The sequence below is a fragment of the Malus sylvestris genome, chromosome 8 (genome assembly GCF_916048215.2).
Source record: "Malus sylvestris chromosome 8, drMalSylv7.2, whole genome shotgun sequence".
In the NCBI taxonomy this organism is placed as follows: domain Eukaryota; kingdom Viridiplantae; phylum Streptophyta; class Magnoliopsida; order Rosales; family Rosaceae; genus Malus; species Malus sylvestris.
Genome location: NC_062267.1, coordinates 9,637,343 through 9,663,664, shown reverse-complemented (window position 1 = coordinate 9,663,664; position 26,322 = coordinate 9,637,343). Strand labels below are relative to the sequence as shown.

Below are 26,322 nucleotides of genomic sequence, written 5' to 3'. Positions count from 1 at the left end.
ATTTCACAAACCCTAATCTAGAATTCGAACCCTAAATTAAATTTCAAACCCTAAATTAATTCCAAAATTGACCTGATTTGGGGGAGAATCGGTGCACAGTGCACTAGACGAAGATAACTCTCAGACTTTGAGTGTCTGATAGAGAGAATCCTGAGAGAGAATCGCGAGAGAGAAAGCGGTGGCTCTGTGTGGTGAAAGAAGGCTCCACAGTCGGAGACGATAGTAATAGTATGGTGTGGTGGTGGGCCAGTGACTGGCTGGAGTTGAGCTTCAAATTCGAGACAGAGAAGAAAGGGCTTGGTGGCTGAAGGATGGAGGTTGGCTTCAATTGAATTGAAAGTTATGAACAAGCGATGGAGAGAGAAGGTTGGAGAACCTTAACAATGAATGGATGGCACATATCATTTTGAATCAATCCAATGGTTGAAATTAACTCTAACTATAATTAAATATATATATATATATATATATATATAGTATATAAAAAAATATATGTATATCTATATATATAAATAATATATATTTTCGGTTCGATATGGCATTCCGGAAATATTGAGGAGACAATCCCGAATCTCGTACTAAAATTTCGGGATCGGTTCGGATCATCCAAAAAAATTTGAGAATTTCGGTTTGGGACATTTTTTGATTTGGGATTGGGATTTTTTCAATTCAATACGGTTTGAGATTTTCGGGATTTTTTTCCACCCCTACATGCTGGACACGTGATGGATATACAGGTGCTTATCTGTTGGACAAGTTCACTGAACACTGACTGTCCAAGAAGGTTAAACGTATGGAAGCTTACCACATGTTAAGTGTTACAAAGCTTATGGTTGTAGTATGCATATAGTTCTTAGACCTGAGGCATCACATGTATCTTATATTTGTAGATAAGAACTTTAATTTCACCTTAAGACCCTCCATGAGATTGTTGAGCCCATAGTCTGATAGTCGAGTTCATACGTATAAGTGCGAAGGCCATTCAGTCCTCAATTATCTATTGTAACCGTTAGACAATTCATTCTTCAGTTGACTCTCCTTATTAAATTAGGAGTATTTGTATAATTTGTCAAGATAGTTACAGTATGCATCACATTGTAACACACCAAGAATTTCTCTAATAGAATTCTGTCATTCTCTATCAAATTATTTTCCTCGGCAACAATAATCTAATATTCACGATCATATTTATTTCAATCACTTCACACAACCACAACACCTTTATAACAAATTTACCAAAACTCACACCGGTTTTCTTTTCTTTTTTATTGTTGTTGTTGTTACAAGCACTTCACAACTAGAGTAATCAAACAACTGCTTTATTTTACATCAGTTTATTATGACAACACAATAAAAACACATTTTTAAAAAGCATAACAATACCAAACTAATCCTAAGTGGGTGATGAGATTGGCATGAAAGCTCCATGAAATTCGTATGGAACTCTACAGGGCAATGTAATTTTGGCAACACGCTCATTGGAAATTTTTTTTGTCTCGATCACATAAACCTAAAAGGAAAATATATTAAATTTACTAACTAGTTAGCACTTCAACGCATATAAGTGTGAATCAATCTAAACAAAATAACAAAATTTCTGAAAACAAGACTTTAAATATTATTATAGATAGATATACTTACTTGAGATATGTTGGTATCTTCATTGTGAACAAAAGTGATAAGCCATCCATCATCTTCTTCAAAACCCCCCTTGTTTTGGGACAAACAAGCTCCAGTGCAAAAGCTGTTCTCCTCAAACATGTGAGTTTCCACCTTTATTGCCTCTTCTAATTGGCCTTCACTTCTCTAGTAATCCATGAAATAAAGTAATAAAGAATGTTAGTCACATATTCATGCATAAAATTGCAGGAGAAAAATTATAATGAAAACGCCTAATTGATTATACCAAAGAAACATCAGCTGGTTCTTCAAAGTGTAGCTTGGCTAGACCATTATATTTGAGCATGCCTGAGAGACATACCGCCATAGATAACCATTAAGGGCGTGTTTGTTTGAGCTTGCTAGCTTAGACTGGACTAACTATCACTGTAATCCTGTGTTTGTTGCACACACGGACTAGCGTTAATGAGACTCGCCTACACTAACCCCGACTAAACGATTCGCTAGAGGGGCTTCGCGAGGCCCCCCAAAATCGGGCGGACTGCTAAGACCACCTCTGTCCGGTTCGCCTCTCCTCACTTCGCCCCTCCCATCTGCTTCTTCCTTGCTTCCACAACTATTTTCAAACCCATATCCCGCAAAATTCAAAACAAAAAAAAATATGCAATCGTTCCATTTTTCAAATCCAGATCCAACCTGCAAAATAGAACCCAGAAACCTATAAAACACACACACACACAAAATCTGCAGTGGGTATAAGCTTAAATCAATGATGGGATTGACTGAAGGAAAACCAAACCCAGAAAACATGAAACTCCCTGATTGCAAACCTTATCCATCTCCCACCTTCAAGGCAATCACACATGCACCCCAACCCCAACTCCTAAATTTTCACTTTATTTCTTGCTATGTGGTTTGGGAGTGAGAAGGTTCCTAGCCACTACCGCAGCGGTCATATCATTCTTCATCACGGAATCCCCAACGGTAAGAGGACCAGTAGGGGAGACGAAGGATGGGCGCCATATGTTGTCTGGAGAAGGCGGGGCTGCCTCTTCAACAAGGTTCAAGTCAAAACGACGGTCAGAGGGGCCAGACATTTTCAAAGGTGTTGAAGAGAGAAGAGGTCAGACAAATCAAGATCTTAGAAGTGCAAGAATGGAGCTTCTACTGGTGGATATTCAAGTGTGCTTTGGAACTTAATGTCAGCCCCTATAAAAATCTGCACTCGACGAAGCTTCAGAAATCGAAGAGGCGCCTGCTCAGAAATCGAAGAGGCGTTTGCTTTCTCAAAAGCTGGGCTGCTCAGAGACCACGAGGGTCGATCTCAGAAATCGAAGAGGCGTTTGCTTTCTCAAAAGCTGGGCTGCTCAAAGACCACGAAGGCCGATCTCAGAAATCGAAGAGGCTTGCTTTCTCAAAAGCTGAGCTGCTAAGAGACCACGAGGGCCGATCTCAGAAATCAAAGAGGCACCTACTTTTCCAGCCTTGTCAGCACCTGTCACACGCACACTCAGCTTTGCGGAAATTATGGGCATTCTATCGAAGATTTCTGGCGAAGTAGAAAGCACATGAATCGTATTGTTCAATCACCCACTTCCCACACGCAATAGTAACTCATGGGTACCATAGATAACTTTGCCAAAGTTCTTTGACAAAGTTGAGACACATGAAGCTTGCAGCTCCCGCTACATTGCTCTGACCAAGAAGGGTAAAAGAATTGCAAAGAAACAACACTAACAAAGTTTAGACACATAAATTTTGAAGGTCTAGCTACCATATTATTACCCACAAGGGTAAAGGAACAGTACCACTGCTGGATAATTGGAAAGTCCTGGTGTGTCAACCTCTGTGCTTCGTGGCAAGGTAGACTAGCAAACATGCCCAACCTTTACTTACATTCGAGAAAACACACCCAACAGGATTGCTTGCTCCAAAATCGAAGAGGCACCGCCCTCCGAATCTCGAGAGCCAGACTCCCAACATGATTACTTTCTAAAAAATCGAAGAGAGGGTAAAGGAACAGTACCACTGCTGGATAATTGGAAAGTCCCTGTGTGTCAACCTTTGTGCTTCGTGGCAAGGTAGACTAGCAAACATGCCCAACCTTTACTCACATTCGAGAAAACACTCCCAACAAGATTGCTTGCTCCAAAATCGAAGAGGCACCGCCCTCCGAATCTCGAGAGCCAGACTCCCAAAATGATTACTTTCTCAAAAATCGAAGAGAGGGTAAAGGAACAGTACCATTGCTGGATAATTGGAAAGTCCCTGTGTGTCAACCTCTATGCTTCGTGGCAAGGTAGACTAGCAAACATGCCCAACCTTTACTCACATTCGAGAAAACACTCCCAACAAGATTGCTTGCTCCAAAATCGAAAAGGCACCGCCCTCCGAATCTCGATAGCCAGACTCCCAACATGATTACTTTCTCAAAAATCGAAGAGACACCACTCTCCGAATCTCGAGAGCCAGACCCCCAGCAGGATTGCTTTCTCAAAAATCGAAGAGGCATTGTTCTCCGAATCTCGAGAGCCAGATCCCCGACAGGATTGCTTGTTCGAAAACCGAAGAGGCACCACTTTCCCAACTTCAAGAGCTGGATCTCCTTGGATAAAGCTTGTCTGTAATCTTCACACGCAACATCAGCTTTCCAGATACCACAGACCACTTTTTCAAAGTGCTTTGACAGAGTTAAAACATGTGAAGCTGGGAGCTCCCACTACCGTGCTATGACCAAGCAGGGTAAAGGAATAGCATTATTACTTGATGTTAGGGAGACTCCTATATATGTCGACCTCCATCCCTAACGGACAGGCAGACCTGTAAAAATGCTCAACCCTTTCTCTTATTTGAGAGGGCACTCCCAACGAAGCCTTTCGAAATATTCAGCTTTCTTTCCCCCCGATAATACCTCTGTAAACAAGCTATACTAGAGCAAAAATATCTCATATCATCAGGGTTAAAAGCAAGAGTATCCCATATCATGCTTTTTCCCTGTCTTTTCCTTTGGCCATGTTCTTACCTGCAAGACAAGGAGAAAGAGAGCAATCAGTCAGCACTTGGAACCAAGCTTCCAGCCAGGAACTGACTGCCTGGAACCCCTTACCTGATTACTTACCTGGCATTGCTCTCGAGTACTCATCTTCAACATCTTATGCTTCCAGGGAAGATACCGCATCTGCCTGAGGAACATATAGGGCAAGTGAGAAGGATACAAGGAAGCATGTGGAGACAAGCGTAACAGCACACGTGCCGATACATCCATTACTCTGTCAAAAGCAAAAGTATCTCATATCAGCAGGGTCGAACGTACTCTAGATTTGATGGACTTGTTTTGACCCTCAAATTCTTCAGTCGGCCTTATACTCTGGAGGAAACCAGAAAACCCTCCAGCCCGGTTCAAGAATAAGCCTGTGGAAAGTTACTTCTTCAAAAGCAAAAGTATCCCATATCATCTCTTCTCATTTTTCTTCTCTTTATCCTTCATGCTGCCTGCAAGATAGGGAGAATGTGAACAATCAGCCGGAGCTCTGATTGCTTACCTTGTCTGTCACCTCTTTCAGCAGATCCCCTAGCCCAGCGACTTGGGGGACTCCTACTACATGGTTTGTATCGCGCTTGACCAAGCCTGAAACTACAAGTAAGCTTCAAGTGAAATTGATACATTACCTTGTGCATCTCCACCAGTTACAGATACCACCCCTGGATGGAGGAAGTACTTCCAGAGAAGATGCCACATCTACCTATGAGACAGATAAGGCAAGTCAAGACGATACCACACTCCGGTACTTAGAAGTTTCGTGGTTACGAGATCATTCTCCCACAATATTTCCTAATGTCATTTGTACTAAATCATTCACTTGTACTCACTAAAGGAGAGCTTGAACCTATGTACTTGTGTAAACCCTTCACAATTAATGAGAACTCCTCTATTCCGTGGACGTAGCCAATCTGGGTGAACCACGTTCATCTTGTGTTTGCTTTCCTATCTCTATCCATTTATATACTTATCCACACTAATGACCGGAGCAATCTAGCGAAGATCACAAAAAGTGACCGTTTTCGCTACCTAGGATCTATCTTGCAAGAGAACGGAGAATTAGATGGAGATCTCAACCATAGAATACAAGCTGGATGGATGAAGTGTAAGAGTGCATCCGGCGTGTTGTGTGACCGTCGTAGGCCACTGAAGCTCAAGGGAAAATTTTATAGGACGGCAATAAGGCCAGCGATGTTGTATGGCACAGAATGTTGGGCGGTGAAGCATCAACACGTACACAAAATGGGTGTAGCGGAGATGAGGATGCTTCGTGGGATGTATGGGCACACGATAAAGGATAAGATTGGGAATGAGGATATCCGAGGTAAAGTAGGAGTAGCCAAAATTGAAGGAAATATGAGAGAAAATCGGTTCCGGTGGTTTGGACATGTGCAAAGAAGGCCTACTGACGCTCCGGTTCGAAAATGTGACTACGGGACAGAGGTTCAAGGCCGAAGGGGTAGAGGAAGACCTAGGAAAACTTTGGAAAAGACCCTAAGAAAAGACTTGAGTACTTGGATCTAACGGAGGACATGACACAAAACCGAGCGCAATGGCGTTCTAGGATTCATATAGCCGACCCCACTTAGTGGGAAAAGGCTTTGTTGTTGTTGTTGTTGTATTTCTTGCTATGTGGTTTGATTTTGAAGGTTTGCAGTAGATTATGAAGTTGTGAGAGGAAGTGAGGAGGGAGGGAGGGAGGGAGGGAGGGAGGGAGAGAGAGTCGGACAGGATAAGGAAAAGGGAAGAGACAAGGGAGAAAAAGGGAGAGAGAGTCGGACAGGATAAGGAAAAGGGAAGAGACAGGGGAGAAAAAGAAGGAAATAGTTTGACCAAAATAGGGAGATTCTAGAAAACGAAAAAAATAAAAAATAAAAAATAAAAAGTGAATTAATTTTTATTATTCTGTTTTTTAGTCCGACACTGCACCAAACGCCTCACTAAACTAGTCCAGCTTAGTCTAGTCTAAGCCAGTCCAGCTTAGTCTCTGCAGCTAGTCCAGTTCGGTGCAACAAACGCACCCTAATGGTCTGAGAAAGAGCAATTTAATTAGAGAGTGCAGTTAAGTTATTGTTTGGGAAAGATTAACCCTAATTACCTGAGGCAGAGCTTACGACGGAATCAATCACTTGGGCGTAGCCATATCTATTTTTAACGCCGGAGAAAGCTCCATTGATCATGGAAAAATCCATACAAAACCTTTTTCCAGTGAGATATATCTCATTGACTTCCCCACTTTGCATGTTTAATCTCCATTCATAAGCATGAGAAAATAAGTTTCCATCGTCGACTGATGAGATAGTATCATGATCATTTTCTTTACTTGGACTTGTAGGCTTAAATTTTCTTGGCAACCACCCAAATTGTGTCGATGCCATGTCAGGTCCTGGTATAATTGAGTCCAGAGCTTTACAACCCCACACTACAACCTGCTCATCCAACAAACAAAAATTAGATACCAAATGCGGTTTGGCTTCCAAGTTAATTAGAGAAGTCTACTGATTATTACGAGCAAAGCTTTAGACTCACAAAAATGACTCATTTGCTGATATACACTCTAATATAAGTGGTCTCACATACAACGGAACGACCCACCTCTATTAAACAGCATGTCAAAAAATGCATCTCAGTTTTATGTATACAAATAGTAATTACTGGATTATTATTCCTCCAAAATAGTGAAAGTTCAAATAAAATTGCCAATTTGTTTAAGTTACCTCATCACCATCTTCAAAACTATTGATTATGTGAAATGTGCAATTGGGTTCAACTTTAAACCAGTGTATTGAATCTGCATTGCCGTAGTGTGGCATCGCACTGATTCGTGCATATCCTTCATGATTGTACTCTAATAATCTGCATATCAAAACCAGCACATCAACCAATATATTTAAGAACATTGTATGCATGTTTTCATGGGGATATAATCAGAAAGTGTAGAGTGGAACTATGAAGGATGCGTCACTTACGGGCCTCAGTTAGCGAGTCTGTTTATGTCAAAAGTTAGAGGAAAATCCATGAGTACATTATACCTGCAAGCAAAGTATGCATGATTTTGAGTTAATTAAGTGGCAAAAGTTTGCTTAGAGATTAACAAAAAATTATTACCGCTTGCTTTGAATACCTCTCTGTGATCCCTCCCTAATTCATGGAAAAAGCTGCTCCTGCTGAGTTTGAGATCTACTTTGTGAATTAGCTCCTTTCCATCAGCTGAGCAAGGGGAAAATATGCGACACATCAAATTTTCTAATGTCTATTATGTTATTTTGAAGTCCTAGATTATTTCTAAATGATATTTATGAAATGTGCAATGCTAACTGTTCACACCGTATTCACAATTTCTAATATAGGTGAGTCTTACATACAGTCATAGGTCTATGGCTGTTAGAGAGTGTAAGCAACACAATACCTGAAATTATTCCAATTTCCATATATATGGTTTACTGCGTCAAATCCGTGAATGACTAGCTCCTCTGAGCCGGGAGCTCTCTGGAACACTGAAAAGAAAACAAAAGAGAACTAAGTATGTGACGATACGTACCAATAATTAGTATATAATTTAAAGTGAAAATTAAGGGCTATATAGAGCACTAAATATGTATGTTTCTTCATTTTAATCCTTAACAAAGATTGAAATTCTATTAAAATTTTGTGTTGGATTATATATCGATTATAATTCCTTGATTATATTTCTACGTCATCATAAATATTGAACTTCATATTTGTTTGTTTTTAAATTCTTAATTGGTGCAAGTGGCCCTCTACCACAGTAGTGGAGATGAGTGTTACCCTTGCACCATGGCGTGGGTTCGAACCAGGTTGGCTTCCTAATCTAAGAAATCTTTTGTTTTTTAAATAGTTATTAATTGGTTTATTGTGACAACCCGTCCAAAATTTTATTATTTTATAAATTTTAAAATGTGAAATTACGAGAATACCCTAGAGGCGAGGATATTGATTTCCGTTGATCACTAGTTCATGACACGTATGAATTATTATTGCGATTATTTTAAGGGGTGGTTGGAAAGAAAAAAAAAGGAATCGGGGAAGAAGAAGGAAAAACGAAACAAAGGAAAATGAGGGCTACTGCCCAATTAGAAAAGAGAAAAAGAAGGGGCTTTTGCCCAATCAAGAAGAAGGAGGTGTGGAGATGACCAATGGGAGAGCAGGAAAAGAGGGGAAAGGAGGGAGGTGCAGAGCACCTAACCAACCAATTCGACCCGTACACCCACGACAACCTGGTTTCGAACCATTGTGAAATTCCAGCCATTTCCACCATATTTTCAAGCGAAATTCACCCATCCATTACCCATAACCTCTTTCATAACCTCCCATCTTCCATTTTCACCAAAAATTAGAAGGAATTTGGTTGAAGTTCGGTGGAAAAACCACCATGGGTGCGGGAAAGGTTGCTCGAGATCCACCAAACCTGAAACAATTTCATTCAATTATCACTACCAATAGACTTCCCTTGAACTCATGAACAAAACTCAATAGGTTTTAGGGGCGGCGGAATGTTAAGGAGGAAGAATCGAAGCACACCCTTTATAGGGTTTCCGTCGAATTTTCATGAAATTGAGGTGTTTCCCGGTCAAATTGGCCTTGGCCACAGACGACGATAGTTCGTGATGTCTCGATATTCGTGTGAGGGAGTCGTAGCGCAGACCTAAGGTGAGTAGGTCTTTTCTCTTCTATCGTGTGTGTGTGTGTGTGTATATATAGGCTTATTATATTAACACCCCACAAATTGTTGAATAAACTCCACATACTTAATACACCCCACATTTGCTTTTTCAATGAAAAATTATCTTAATACACCCCACATACTTCCCTATAATACCCTAACACCTCACATTCTCAATATATACTTTACATTTTCCACATGCACCCCATGTTTTCTATACATTCCACATTTCTCAAATCTTATAAAGCTTTTGATTTGGACAAAAAATGCCGCTGAAATTTTGACAAAATATGCTGCTTGGGATTTAAAGCATATGTGGATTGTTTTCAATTCCACCATTAAAACCAATGTCGTTTGCTTTTAATATTTGGTGGTCATTTTAGATGTTGAATTCTTCATGTAATCCATGTGATCCCCACAAGATGAATACGAACATAGAAACTTGAATAACGTAGCAAAAGTAAGATTAAATAATTATTGATGTTGTCAAAATCACTAAAACAATAAAAAAATGAAGTCTTACCTCATGTGAAGCTTCCGAAACATCGATTTCGTGTTTCATTCGTAAAAAATAATTTTTCTCAATCAACGTGTTTGTAGTTTCATTGGTTAGATTTTTGTTCAACAATGGAGGGTCGGAGAAATTTTGATAGTTAAAAGTGATTTTGAGTGTATTTGGAATTTTTATTTATTTTTTAACTTGATAAGGTCAAAATTGTCAATGCATAATAGGGTAAATAAGTCATTTAATATTAAATTTTAATGTGGGGTGCATTCAACATTTTGTGGGGTGTTAATATAAAATGCCTATATATATAAGATAGACATCTCCTCAAACGTTTATAAATTGAATATTTCATATAATTACTGTCAATGCTTTGAAGTACTAATGTGAACTGCGAATGGCTTGATTCCTGTTTAGGGTACGTAGGCAGTCTAACAAGACGTTAGATGCAGCCATATAATAAATGAGACTAAATAATTGGGACAATAGCCTTGTTTGGGGAATTGACCAATGTGAGGGACATTGGTCGAAAATGTGAGAATTATCCTTATGATTTGGTAGTTAATTGTTGTTCATAAATCAATGTGTGAAGAACCAAGGAATTGAAGTAAGGAAACGTAAGTAATGTTAGTTAATTAAACTAGTGTCTAATTGGGCTTATCACCAATAATTATTCTCGAAAATAAATAGTTTGGAAATGGGACGTTACAGATTATGCATTTCACGCCATGTTATATATATACTTGAAAATACTATGTTATAGTTGAGTTTTAGATTGCATCATGACATATTCATATGTGTATTACCTAAACCTAATTATTGTGAATGCTTCAAAGTGCCAAATGATGATGCGGATGCCCATGTAAGCTTCAGGTGAGTACATGTTGATGATAGTGATGGTAGTGAGTATGTTGATGAGTTATTGATTGGCTAGCATGTTGATGAGATATTGATTTAGTCGTACAGGTCACGTGAGGTGACTTCGGCTAGTATATTGATGAGATATGCGATGAGATATGGATAAGTCGTACAAGTCACTATAGATGACTCCGACTTACATGCTAGCAATGATTGATGAGATATTGACGAGATATGGATAAGTCGTACAGGTCACTATAGGTGACTTCGACTTATATGATAGCAATGATTGATGAGATATTGACGAGATATACATAAGTCGTACAAGTCACTATAGGTGACTCCGACTTATATGCTAGCAATGATTGATGAGATATGTGATGAGATATGGATAAGTGTACAGGTCACTATAGGTGACTCCGACTTATATGCTAGCCATGATTGATGAGATATGTGATGAGATATGGATAAGTCGTACAGGTCACTATAGGTGACTCCAACTTATATGCTAGCAATGATTGATGAGATATGTGATGAGATATGGATAAGTCGTACATGTCACTACAAGTGACTCCGACTTGAGTGCTAATATGGTTTATTAAGCACATGATTATTTATATTGCTAATGAGATGCTGAGTAGTAGTATACTTCTGGGTTTATTGTTGGTATACTTTTGATTTCATGCTTCTACGTAGTATGACATGCTGGAAACTATACAGATTTTACAGCGAGGGGTAACCTTTGATAATGGAAATGATTTTGAAAATCTTTGTTTTGACCACTCATATTTTCTATTTATGCACCCCTCCAGGTTCTAGCAGCAAGGTTTCCATATCGACGAGGATTCGTGGCACTTCCCAGTACAGGTGGCTTCTTTTGATGGTATAGTCATTATCTTACCTTACTGTACTTTACTTATGCTCTGTATCACGTGTGAAATGGGTCCAGACTTGCTCACTGCGCACTCGTGTACTTAGGCACTTTTAGATTTTAATTTATTCACATTTTATACATTATCACACTTTATGGCTTCGTCACCTTCTAGGTGTCGGCCAGCACGGCTCGATTCGAGGTCCTAGTGGACATTGCAGGTCGAGGTGTGTCATTTATATACCAAGTCAAATGCATCTAAACCATGATACCTACTATAATGCACTTAAATCACAGTATCTAGTTGAATGCACCTAAATATATAATCATAGTATCTAGCCGAATGTAACTAAATATGTGATTATGGTATCTATTTGAAAGCAGCTAAATCTTAGTACCTACTTGAGTGCACCTAAATTATATACCTATTTGAATAAACCTAAATCATAACTTATGCATCTAAATATTCATATCTAATTAATGCATTTTTTTTTAGTTTAAAAAAACTTCTCATGATCGAAAAAAGTGATCGCATGAAAATTTTATACATGGTCCTCTTAACATTAGAAAATAAATTACAAATTGCTAGTGAGAATATGGAATAAAATCAATTTGAATGAGAATATAGCAAATTTTATATGAACCCATATAACATTTTTCTGCATAACTTACTCTCTAACACCTATATTATTTTTTATTAAAAAATTAATATCCCTTTAAACCTGAATTTACTACCTACACTATCAACACAAATCCAATTGAAAATGTAAATTCTTCTATAAACGGTACTCATTTAGATAATAAAATCCCAAATTTAATAATTTGGTGAAGTTTGTACTTGTTTATAGGAATGAAAGCTTCCTGGAGTTCGATTTCTATGGACAAGTTGAATATTTGGTGAAGTTTCTACTTGTTTATGAATCGTCCATATACTAATAATAATATTTTTTTAGTTTCCTCTTCAAATTATATGGCTTGAACTTGACAAACAGCTTTGAAAATCTTTCAGCCTCCATCCTCATCTACACAATGCCATTGTTACTCCTCTGTACACTTCTCCATATCTAGTAAAAAAAAAGAGAAAACAGGAAGAAGAAAATAATAATATTCCCTTTATAATATTTGCTGAAACTGCATGAAAGGATGAGAAAGACGTGGAACGTGGAATTATAATATTTGTCAAAAATGCATGAAAGAGCTGGGGCAAGTCATATTTGCCTAAACCTTCGAGGAAACCAAATTGGCAGGCGAAACCAAACTGTATGAAAGGATGAGAGAAACATGGAAGTATAATATTTGCCTAAACCTTCCAAGAAACACAATTGGCTGGGGAGGCTTCACCACCATGTACACTGCGAGACCGGCTAGAAACCCATCTTCTCAACTTCGAGCGTTGTTGGCCTTTAATTGAAACCTTAAAACCTATCTTCTCAACTCTAAACAATTGAAATCAAAAGAAAAACTGCGCACTCCCTAATTAGAACCCTTAAGAGGCCCTAATAGTTTGGAGTTGAGTACGTTGAAAAAAGACATACAACCTTGGCAAGAACTACGGCCAGGCAGCCTTGATGGTAGCCGGATAAGGTGGCCGCCTAGGGGGCTTCAAAATTTTTTATTTTTTTTATATATGATATAGATATGATATATATTAATAAGAGTAAGGCATATTAATTAGCAAATGAGTTGCTATTGTGGTGCAAATAGAACGTGTAATGTTTCTACGTATTTGTAGTTCGAAACCTGGTGATATTGATATAATAATTAATTAGTAATTAGAAATTATTCACCCAAAAAAAAACCTATATGAATGTATAAAGTATTATAGTGCCTAAGAACTCGAGGACCCATTTTTAGTGGCTCGCCTTGGGCCCCTAGAATCTCAGGATCGGTCCTGGCAAGAATGATTTTAAGCGGAATGTATGACTCATGCTCCTTTAGGTTCTTTAAATTTTGTGGGTCGCGTAGCTAGAGATCAGCGAAATAAAAAATTTGCATAAATCCATTCATACCTAAGTTAGAGGTTTCAAAACTTCAAAACCACCTGCCATCGATAAAATAAAATTTGTGTGATGGTAGGGGTTAATTATTGAGTGTGGGTTGATTAACAAGTTCTAGTTTTATTGTTACTTCCATCTTGTACTTGATGGTATATGCAATAGGAAAAAGACAATTCACGCTTAAAGTTTAAATTAGGTGTTGTAAAAGGTTATTATGGATTCAAATAAAATTGCACATAAGCTATAATAATGATGTCTATGATTGTTAACAGAAAAAAAAAAATCCGTTTTCAATACAAACATCCATAAAATAGTATATAATCGGGGAAGAGATCCCCTCCGGATCTCTCCCACCAAATCCTAGGGATCCGGAGATCTGGACCCTTGAAATTTGATACAATAGCTACAATTATTATAACTTTTAAAGGGGCTCTCTGTTTGTAGCCGTTTGATCAAATTTCAAAATCCCTGATCTCCGGATCCCTATGATTTGGTGGGAGAGATCCAGAGAGGATCTCTTCCCATATAATTGGAAGAATAAAATAGAAAGCAACAAATATATATATATATATATATATATATATATATATATATATATATATATATACACACACCTTAGCGTGGCTGGTAAAAGGTCTCTTCCAAGCTCCAGAGAAATCCCAGTTGCCTAAAGTTTCTAATGTAATGATGTGAATCTCTTGAGGTATGTGATTTTCTGCTACGGAGTAGAACTTCCCCGAATGCTCGAAAACATTGGTGTTGCTATAATACTTGTTCACTTTGCCAAAGCTCAACTCGAAGAAGCATCACGAACTATTAAGGGGAAACTTAAAATTATCGGGGTTATATAGATATCTACTTTAAGTTGATAGATGTGAAAAACCCTAATAATTTATATGAAAGAGATATATGAAGGTACTGGTTCCGAAATAAACTACGTTATTAAGTTAACATGCCTACCAAATTGAGGAGGTAAGCGGCCAAAATAGCCGGCGAGTTGCCGCCTATGGTGGGAAGAAAAGACGGCTTGTTTCACTGTTTTTCAAGCTTGAACGTTTCCGTTTCAACGTGTCTGTTGTTGTACCGGACAGTCCAGCCTCCATCACTGACATCGCCATCCCTACTAAAATATAAAGCATGTAGTGTTTGGGATAAAACTTGAACTTTGGGCTTAAAAGGGGTTAGCCCAAAAGAAGGTCTAGAAGGAGGAAAAGTCCAAGACCCAGCCGAAGCCCAGAAGAAGGAAGGAGCCTTTTTCCCGACTAAGTGCAGATCACTCAAGCTACTTGCTCATCTACCTAGAGGTCAAGTGGTGTAGACTAGCCAGCTAATCAGCCCAAAAGTACTTTACAATGGCAGTACAAGTAAAAAGTTGATGAGTCACTACCCTTCAGAGGCAATCGGGCAAGATTGAAGCTACAGGCAGCCAAGCCAAATCGTCTATAAAAAGAGGAAGAAAAATCAGAGATAAGGACACTCAATCAAACAAACAAATACAAGCACAAACTCTGCTCAAACCAGATTTGCCTTCACGAAGCTATAGTCAGCCCCCAAGCCTTCATCCTTTTTATGATTAACCTTCACCAGAAAAGCCTTTGTAAAAGCTCTGCTACCCTATTTAAATCTTGATGTAGTATCGATTGTCTCTTATAAACTCATCTCCCAATCTCCCATTCTAGCCCTCAAACCCTTTGTAAATCACAAAGAGAGGAAGTTGCAAGATGATCAGTCATGCCCGACAAGGTGAAACCTTGCCCGACGTCCTTTGTTTTAGTCTTTTCATTCATAAATCTAGTAATATGATGTATATTTCCATTTGCATCCAAGTTATTTATAGCCAGTTTATGATTAAAAGACTTCTAAGTTCTAACCATTCGGGCAGACAAGATTGATCAATTAAAAGTCCTTGGTCTCAAGGCATAAAAAAGAACTTTATGTGGACTTAACCCATCCACGACAGTCCTTGATAACAAGAAGTCTGAAGTTACTTGGGGTGCAAGTAATTAGCCTATTTCTTAGTTTTACTTCTGTTATATCATGATTACCATAGAACGCTTGAGTATAGAATTAATTCTGATGGGAAGCCTCAAGGCCTATACCTAAGGCCCGACAAAGGCACCTATCTGAGTTTGTTCTGCTCTGCGGGCTTGGGCGATTAAAGTATAACGGTTGTGATACTTCCGTAACAATGAAACAACCAATATATATTCGAGTACTTGGTTAGTTCTGGTTAGAAGCCTCAAGGCCTACACCTAAGGCCCCACAAGGTGTCAGAATTAACTTGGTCTCTCGGGCATATATAATCAAACAATTGAACATCTGTTTACATCTGTCATGCTAAAGATGGCAATGGCATGCCTGAACACTTAAAGTTAATTTTGATTGCGAGCCTCAAGGCCTACACCTAAGACCCTACAAAGGCACCTTTCAGAATTAACTTTGTCCTTCTCTTATAGTCCACCAATAAGTAGAAGCCCGACAGTCGATATCAACTGACGTCAACCTCTCGGGGAGCTGTATGCTTGTTGGCCAGGAAAAGTCCCCACTAGATATTCCTCCAGACGAACATAGTTTTGGCATGCCCGGTGGGATCCACTTTTCAATCTCGCATGTCAAAGAAGAAAAGCCATAAACCTTACAGAAAGAGTACAAAGTACAAATCATCTAAACATTTGCTACAAATGACAAATCAATTAGGAAATCCTTCTTCTCCATTAGGACAGGTGGTCTTGGAAAGCCCAACTTCATCTGGAAGGTCTGAAGGAAAATGAACTAATGAAGAACTGCAGGCTACTATGATACAAGTGTTGAAGAGCATGGAAATGATTTCTTTGGAAACTAAGGGAGAAGTAAGTAGACTTTGTACCTTAATGGGGAATCTACAGAGGAAACTACATCTGGAGTTTTCTACCCCAAAAGGTGCTTAAGGAAGTGTGATGAGCCAGGCTACCTCCGAAAGTGAACCAGTTATCCCCCTATTTCCATTATTGGAAGAAAAAAAAGGATAGGGGAAAGGAAAAGGAAGTTCTTGAAGGAAGTTAACCCATAATTGAACCGGTTCTAGAAAAAGAATTCCCTAGCTTCCCATTATTATCATTTAATAATAGGAAGCAGAGCGAACAAGAAAGAACGAGGTATGGGATGCCCATAATAATCGGAGAATCTAGCGGAAAAGAAGGCTTCGTCACCTCAGATAAGCCTCCTCCTTATAGGCCACCTCCGTTGGCTAATAAGGGAGAAGGAGTCAACTGGAGAAAGCCCGAATAAAAAAAGGAAGCAGGTGCGGGCAATGACCGAAGCCCAAAGAATGAGGCTGCTCTTATCTTTCATAATAATAATACAGCTACTCAACAATTGAGGGAGGAGTTGGCTGAATTAAGGAAGACGGTGGCTTATAATGCTTAGCCACGAGCTCTTCCAGTATTCAGGGTTACCTATTAAAAACCTTATCCTGAATATATTGATGAGCAAACCCCATTTCCTCTTAACTTCAAAATGCCCGCATTCCCAACATTCACAGGAGAAGATGACAGTGTGTCTTCTAGAGATCATATTTTCAAGTTCTCCAATCATTGTGTGGCATATGAAGACAACCCGAACTACAAGTTGAGATTGTTTGGAAATTCATTGGCGGGGCTAGCATCTCAGTGGTACTCTCTATTACCCCTTAACTCTATTGCCAACAGGGGGCAGATGGAGATGGCCTTCTATAAACAATTTTACAGAATAGAACCAGAAATGACTATCAATGACCTGGTTGAAGTCAAACAATATGATCACGAGTCCACAGAGGATTTCATGATGAGGTTCAGAAAGACAAGAATGAGATCTCAATTCCCTGTTAACCAAGCTCAGCTTATATTGATTGCTTAAAAGGCTTTGAGATTACCTTTGAGGAAAAGGTTCTATGATACGCAATTTAACGAGTTACATGAGTTGGTAATCGCCGCTACAAAGTATGAAAGGTTGCTGCTAGAAGAATAATAAGTGAAGCATACTTCCAAGGTTCTTCCCTTTTACAAAAACAAAGCTGCAATTCATTGTGTGGAGGTAGAAGAAGTAAGGCCAGAGCATGAAGATGACCATGGTAAAGAAGAAATTGATGTTTGTGCTGCTGACATGACCACGCCGTTCAAACCATTGATAGTGAAAGGGTTGGTTCAACCCATCAAAGACCAGAAAATCGTAATGAACGATGGAGGGTTCGTCCCTATGAAACCTCCCAAGTACCAGAGTTATTCATTTGACTTGGCCAAAGCACCTGAGATCTATGAAGAGCCGGTTGGGGCAAGAATAATTTTGCCCGATAGTACTAAAAAGATGCCTAAGCCAGAAGAGCTAAGGGGGAAGAAGTATTGCAAGTTGCACTATACCTTCAACCATTCTATAGCCAATTGTGTCCAGTTCAGAGATTAGATACAAGACCTTATAGTGAAGGGAAAGTTGTTGCTTGACAAACCCTAAGCTAGTATGATGGTTAACACAAACCCTTTCCAGGAGGCCCCTATCAACACGATCAACCTGGTTTGGGTAAAGAAGCCGGGGTCATCATTTGTTGCGAAAGAAGAGGAAGATAGATCCCATGTTGCCCCAACACCCCCACATCAATAATAATAGCACCAGAAGAATGACCAATTGATCATGATCAGGTCCTGAAATTGGTATTAGTAAGGGAAGCAGAAAAGAAAATAAAGAGGGGGCAAAGAGTTGCCCGGATATAGAACATGGGATTTAAAATTTTAATTTGGATAGGGCCATGAGCAAGGCAAGTAGAAGCAAAACACATGTTCATTTTGATAAAAAGAAGGGTTACAAGTGATCCTAGTCTAACAAATTTACATCTTCACTCAGAGTAATTATTCAGGAATGATAAGTCTGCATGATTGCAAAAATTCTACCAGATTCGGCCAGAACAGCGTTGCTACTAGCGAGTTGAGATCTAGTGTGTTCTAGCTCTAAGTTTGACTTCTTCACTTCTTCAATTTGATGTTTAAGGGTGCCAAGAAGAGTTGTTTGCTCAGCCTTAAGAACAACAAGTTGTTCTTCCAACTTCTGGATTTTAGAAGTTACCACTCCAATCTTTTCTTTTGTCAGCAAGCCCTCATCCATCAACTATTCGACCTGAGCAGAAGTACTCGATTCCTTCTCCTTTAAGCATTTTACACGATTAGCTTGTCTCTCAGCTCTCTGATGTTGATCCTTGAGAGTCATCAGGTTCTCGAAGAAAGAGAGAAAGGAATCATGTTGGGTTTTAGATAGTTAGCCGGCCTTGAAGAGCTCTATCGTAACCTTCTCTATGTCATGAAGAACCTTAAGGCTGAACGAAGCTAAGAAGTCCTTCCTCACCCATTCTTGGAAAGCTCGATGTTACTCTTGAAAGCCGGAAGGTTCAGAAGAACGCTTTGAAGATTTCAGCCTTGTCTCAAGTTGCCCGAATTCTTTAAAAAGTTTGAGCAAATCAGCAGTTGTTGAAAATGAAAAAGAAGGGGGAGGGGTTCGTACTCCAATTTCTTCTGATGGAGTAGTAACCACTGATGAGGCAACTTCAACCCCAGTCCTCTTCATTCCAGGGAGGGAAATCCCTGTATCTCCAGAAGTTGAAGGAGGCCGGGGGAACTCTGTTTTATACACCACATGTGGGGGAGATTTGCCCGAAGCCTCTCCTAGGGCATGCTGCAAGAACCAAAGAAGACTAGATTAAGGCAAGAAAAACACTTAAGCAATTTAAAGTTGAAATAAACTTTGGGATGAAGAAATATGCCTGATAGGAGCATATTTATGCGACTTAATTAGCTTGTTCTCGTGCGTTTACGTTGTGTTTCCTTAGTTATTTTAGTGTTTTAAGTCATTTTTGTTTGTTTGTAGGTCTTAATAACAACCTTGGCAAGAAAAGTGCATTTTGGTGCATATTGGATCAATATTGGGCTCAAATGGATTACATGCATGAGGATGGACGTTTTGGGCATATGTGTGTGCAAGTGTGTGTGTGTAATTGCAAGGATAAACACATGCAAAGAAGCCCACATGCAAACTCAAGGCAAGAGAGGGAGAAAACACATGCAAAGAAGCCCACATGCAAAGTGAAGACAAAACTCATGGCAAAGGTAAAGGAATTGTGTGTGTTTTGTGATTGAAATGATGAAGCATGTGTGTGTAAATGTAAAGGGGAAAACATGGCAGCAAACACATGGCAAAGAAAGCAAACACATGGCAAAGAGAAGAGCATTGAAGCATACACATACAAAACTCACGGCAAAGTGGAAGGAATTGTGTGTGTTTTGTGGTTGAAATGATGAAGCATGTGTGTGTAAATGTAAAGGGGAAACATGCCAACACACACCCACACAAGCTCACATGCAAAGGAAATGGAGTGGTCCTATCTCAAGCCTATAAATACCACCTTCCATATTCATCAAAGTCATAACAGATTTTCTCCTTGCTTTGGCCGAAATTTCCCACCACCATTCTCTCTAATTTCAGCCAAAAACCACCCCTAGCCACACCACCCATCAATCCTAAACCTTTCCATACCATTCCCCATCCATTCTACACCATAAAAACCACCCAAAACCGTCCAAAACCTCTAGTGCCGCAGCTTGCAAGTAAGGAAGGAGAAGGAACATCTTGTGCCGTGCCTAAGCCCAAGCCTTGGGAGTGTTGGAGCGTTTCTAGGTGTTTTCTATCTTTGATTTCAATGTCTAATTTTATGTATCTTTGTTTTGCAAGTATGAGGAACTAAACCCCCCTTGGCTAGGGGGGATTCAAAACCATGCTTATGCTTGTTATATGATTTGATTACTTCTAATTGCGTTTCATAAGTTGTGAATTCAATTTACTTATCTATGTGAATTACATTGATTTGTGTGTGTTGGTTGAGAGTGCACGCTTAATTATCATGCATAAATTGAATGCTAGGATATAAGGAAATTTCACCTAATCGTTATGGACTTACATTCACAAGTAGTAAAGGTTGATGATCTCAATCGCGTTAAGTAAATTCTTGGCATAAGTTTCATGCAATCATAGTAACAAGTGCTTCGTCAATGCTTATGGTTTTCATAGAACTTAATGATTCTTGCTTGTATCTCTATTCTGCAATCATGTAGGGGGCTTGTGGGGAATGCTTTGGGTTGTCGTATGCAATCATCCAATTCAATAACGTTAGGAAAATCTGAAGGTTAATTTAAGCGGACCTAATTAACTTGTGGCATTGAGAATTCATGGTTTATTGAAAAGCAATTGGAAATCGTTTTATATGCAAGTGTGACATGTGTGGAGATGAACCCCTTAGCTAGCCTTCCATCCATTCAATTCAACCCAATTCGTTTTAAAATCTGTTTTAGTTTACAAAGTTTTGTTCTGTTTTCAAATTCGTCAAAACCAAACCCCCCTTTATTTTCAAGTGTCATATTAGTTAGAAATCAATTTAGTTTGTGTTTTTAAGTGTCTTGAGTCAAGTTAAAACCAATTTTCGTTCAAATTCTTCCTTAGTGTTCAAAACTGCCTAGAAAGTGTTTTTAAGACAGTTTTGAGTGTTTGTTTGCTGTTTTGAGTCTTTTGGTTTGTTGTGGTGTTTTAAAGTTTAGTTTTTCATTCTTTGAGTCTAGTTTAGTGTTTTAAACTTGTTTTTACGTATTTGAGTCAGTTTTCAAGTGATTTAGCAATCCCTCCTAATCCCCGGCCTAGAACGATCCCTACTTACATACTTTACTACATTTGATAAAAATAGGGTTTAATTTGTCTGCTTATATTTTACGCATCAATGCCTGAATGGGCCCTGGGGTTTTAAAAGGAAGAGTATCAGTTCCTGTTTGAGGAGGAGAATCACTACCACCAACAGGGGAAGAAAAAACTGTGCCCGGACCTTCACCAATGCCCTAGGAGCATCTAGGGATTACAAAAATTGTTAGTAAACAGGTTATGAAAAGAAAACAGAAAGAAAAATATATCCATATTTGAGTGTGAGGAGAAGAAAGAGGTTCATCGGCAGTAGCTATTGGGTAAGGAAACACCTGCAAAATAGCTACCCTTGGGGTCACAGGAATTTCAAGTGTTACCACTGATGGTCATCGTGATTCATGTATTAGAGATGGCTGGAGGAAATGTAAATGGAAAGTTAATACGGGCACAATGTATAGAAGTTCAATATCAAGACAACTGCTCACCAAACTGCTATCCTCATTCACAAAATGCAACATAACTCCTGTTGCTGGATTAAATTGAGAAGATGGAGTTGCCTGATAGGAGCATATTTATACGACTTAGTTAGCTTGTTTTCTTGCTTTTAATTAGCTAAACTATGATAATTATAGTGTTTAAAGTTATTTTCGTGCAATTTCAGGTTTTAGTGTCAAAGTATGCAAAAAGAAGCAATTTGGAACATTCTAGAGCATTTTTGGGCCAAGATTGGATTGTGCAAGCATGGAGGCATGAGGATGGATGAATTTGAAGACAAAAGAGGCTATGAACATGCTAAAAATCTGGTGAAACAAATACAAGTTGCAAGAAGGGATAAATTTCTAGAAGGATTGACCAAAACTTCACTCAAAACCAAGAAATTCTTCAATGCCGTGGGCATTGATTCACTTTCACCAGAAATTTGAGTGATGATGCAATGCTTAAATCACCATGACATGTGAGTGGATGATGCAATGCTTAACTCACCATGACATGTGAATGGATGACTCAATACCTAACCCACCAACAATTCCCACTCTTTGCCTTGCTCACCTGCTCAATTCCACCAGAATTTTGTGTTAAACAAGTCCATCCTTTTCCTATAAATACCATGGCGGCAACCTCATTAAAAACACACAGAAATTCATACACATTTACATTAGTTCCAAGGCTTGCAAAGAAGGAGGAGTGCTTGGAGTTGTGCTAGCCATTCCATTGGAGTTGTTGGAGCATTCTAGGTGTATTCTACTTTGTTTTTCTATGTTTAATATCAATTGTTTTTGTTTAATTGCAAGTATGAGGAACTAATCCCCTACTTAGCTAGGGGGAAGTTCAAAGCCATGAATATATTTGTAATATGAATTGATTACCTTCAGTTGTGATTTCTGAGTTGTGATTTAATTTGCTTAACTGCTTGATTGATAACTTATTTTTGTATGTCGATTAAGAATGCATACTTAATTTACATGCATGAATTTGATGCTAGAATATAAGTGAATTTCACCTAATCGTTATGAACTTATATTCACAAGTAGTGAAGGTTGTTATCCACAATCGTGTTAAGTGAACTCTAGGCTGGATTAACATGCGTATTCCATAGTTATGAATGCCTAGTCAATGTTATGATTTCCGTTGAACTTAATGATCTTTGTTGAATGTCTCTATCATGCGTATTCCATAGTTAGGGACTTTGATGAGGAATAATTTGGTTGTAATGCGTATTCCATTCAATCCAATGAATCTAGGGAAATCTAAGAGTTAATTTAAGCGGACCTAATTAACTTGGAACATTGTCATTCACAATTTATTGGAAGAACAACTGAAAATCAATTTAGGTTGCATATGTGTCATGTGTGGAGAAGAACCCTCTAGCTAGTCCGTCACCTATCCTTTCACCTTAATTCATGCTTTTGTCAATTCTGTAATTTATTTAAGTTTAATTTACTTCTCGTCAAAACCAAACCCCCCCCCCCATTATTAAATTATATTATTTAGTTAGTTTTCATTGTTGTTAGTCTTTTAATTCAATTTCCGTCCATTTCAGTTCCTAGTGTCTAAATTGATTGTTTTCATTATGTTGAGTCATTCTAAGTGTGTTTCGAGTTATTAGAGTTTTTAGCCTAGTTTTGTGTCCTTGAGTCTTGTTTAATATTTTTAAATTAATTTAGAATAGATTAGCAATCCCTCCTAATCCCCGGCCTAGAACGATACCCTACTTACATCTATACTACAATTGTCAAAAAGAGGGTTTAATTTGTGTGTCAAGTAATTCTCGCATCATTGCCTCCAGAGCAAAATGAGAAATAGAAGACTTTGGAGGTGAACCTTGGCTAGGCAAGGAGGCAAATACCCCAACGTGGATAAAAAGAAAGGAAAACAAAAGTTCGGTCATTAGTTCCAGAGACCTCGGGCGGAAGAATCTTTTCTTCCCTTACGGCCTAATCAAACAATCATGTTCAAAATTTAAAGAAAAGCAAGGGAAATCATGCAGATAAAAATACAAGCAAATACCTCAAACTCCCTGAAGGTGGCCTTCTGCAGATCTTCAGCTTTTGATGCATTTCAGCTCCCAGTGGATCCTCCCTGGATGCGATAGTTGGTTTCTTGGAAGCCCGAGGCCCTGATTTCAAAGTGAACCGGGACAATTAGATAAGGAAGAATGATGGCAGTCTGATAAAAGAGGGTAAAAACTTACTTGAAGACTTTTGCTTCTTTACGCCTGCCTTAGAAACTGGAACCGATGAGGCTGAAGACTTAGAAGCTTGGATATTCTTCATTCTTTTACTCTTTCTGGTGGGAATTAGCCATTTGGGTTTGGGTGATGGTGCAGGCTCGGATTCTGAGGTCTCGACCACAACTACTTTTCTTCGCTTAAGCACTCTGATGTTTTCTTCAAGTGTTTCTTCAGCCTCTGAATCTCCAAAAGATTCTGAAACATCTTCATCTTCTCCAGCTTCTCATATTTGAGCCTCTATTGTGGCTCCATGAAGAACTGCTGTATCAACTGAATCATCCTCTGATTCAAGGGATGCCGATTCAACATCTACTTGGGCTGCAGGATCAAGAAAAATAAGACTTAAATAACTTCAAAGGAAGGCAGAGTCGAGTTGGGAAAAGAAATACCTATCAAAAGTAACCGGTTCTTCTGCTGAATCATTTCCTTCCAGTTTTCAAGTTCGCCCGAGCTGGGGTATGACTTGAGGGAAAGTTGACTAAAAAGACGGTCGTGAGTTTCTCACAAATCCCCTCCATATTTCTTGGTCCATTTGGCTTCCCACCAGGTGAAGAAAAGTGAAGTACATTCGAAGTTAAGAACTATGGACTTTCGGGCAGCCTAATTCATAACTTCAAGACTTCGTCGAGCAACTCAAAAGGTAACCTCTGAAGGGGGTGACAACCGGAAGGAAGTGCCACAGTGGACAGAATCAAAGAATGGGATAGGAGTGGCTTGCCTAAAGCCTAATTGCCTGTTACAAGAATTAGGGTGATACACTTCCAACCCATAATCATAACGGTTACCACGAACTCCCCAAGCTATGTCTCTTGGTTTAATATAACTGATGAATTTCTCCCTACAACCCAAGAGCGTCTTGGAAGGCTTGGTCAGAGAACCAAGGATATCTCCTCAAAACTGAAGCGCCCCACTCCAAGTAAGATCGGGTTCTATAAACTTTGAAGAAATAAAAATAGGCAAAAGTAGAGTGATCTATGGGAGTAGTTTCAGCTAAGATTCGGGCAGGGGCCACACCTTCTGGGAATTCTAAGTTGCTGGCCTGAAATTCTGGGAAATACCATTGGAGCCATATTTGGATCATCCATATAGATCCATTTAGATTGGTTTCAAATGGCTCACATTGAGTCATTTCAAAGAGGATATGATAAAGATGAGAAAGAAGAAATAGATCTGTGGCTACATCATCAAAGTTATGAAGGGCTTCCACTAAGGGGATCCATTCAACCTTCACCCTTTTAGATTTATTTGGGAAACCATGCTTGTTGAGCCGGTGTAACAGGAAATACATATGTTCCTGATCTTTGTTAGCATGAGAGGAATCTGCACCAAAATTCTCCTTGACAAAAGGGATGAATCCCTTGAAAGAAGTCCCGTAACTCTTAAAGGTCGCAGAGTTGTATTCTAATTGAAGAAAAGAGGAGGAAGAACCGGAGCTTTCAGCAATTGAAAAGGAAGAGTGAACCTAATCTTGGGTAACATCTACAATCCTGCCCGATGGTCTTAGCCCGAAGACCTGGGCCATGTCTAGAACAGTTGGAAACATGGGACCCATGCGAAAATCAAAAGTATTTGTGCCCGAGTTCCAGAAAATGAGAGAAGTAGCAAGCAATTCGGGCTTGCCAATAATGGTAGTCTTTGAAAGGATTATTAGTTCATAAATACCATTGTTCATCCACTTCTTCTTGAAGGTGGGCTCTAATTCATCAATCCACCGAGCCCAAGATGGGTCGTTCATTAGAGGAAAGCCACGACGATATGATGACCACTTAGAGGAAGAAATGCCCGATTCGGCCAAGAAAGGATTTGGGGTAAACCAGTTACCTCTGGGCATGTTACTCTCTATCACAGCAGGGATGCAAGAAATCCATGCAGGACCCAACGATTGTACCCCATGTGCTTCAAAGAAAAGTTCAGAACACAAACTTGCCCGAGGACGATGTAATCCGTTAAGTAAATGACGTAAAGTAGCGATGTCTTCACCAAATTCATATGATAGCTGGACTTGGCCGGATCCTAAAGCCATTTGATTTAGAAGAGGCGCGACAAGAAGATGATGAGGGCAGAAGAAATGGGATGAAAAGCAAAAGGGAGTCTGAAGATTTGGAAGAAATAAAATATCTGGGAAGGTAGGAAATTCTGAAAATGGGGAATTTCGTATTAGGGATAACTAATGATTCGTGGGCTAGTGGAAAGATTGTAGGTAAGTGACGGTTGTTTTTTAAAGGGTGCGAGTCCCAAGTCAATATTGGCGCCTGGAATTCCAGCCTGAATATTAATTGAAGGGGGCACTGTTTGGGATAAAACTTGAACTTTGGGCTTAAAAGGGGTTAACCCAA

At 39.1% G+C, this 26,322-nt stretch overlaps 1 pseudogene; it reads right to left on the bottom strand.

Moving 5' to 3' along the window:
* Positions 1-1,393: 1,393 nt before the first annotated feature.
* The window catches only part of LOC126631334 (carotenoid 9,10(9',10')-cleavage dioxygenase-like), a 44,796-nt pseudogene continuing 19,867 nt past the window's right edge, over positions 1,394-26,322 (bottom strand).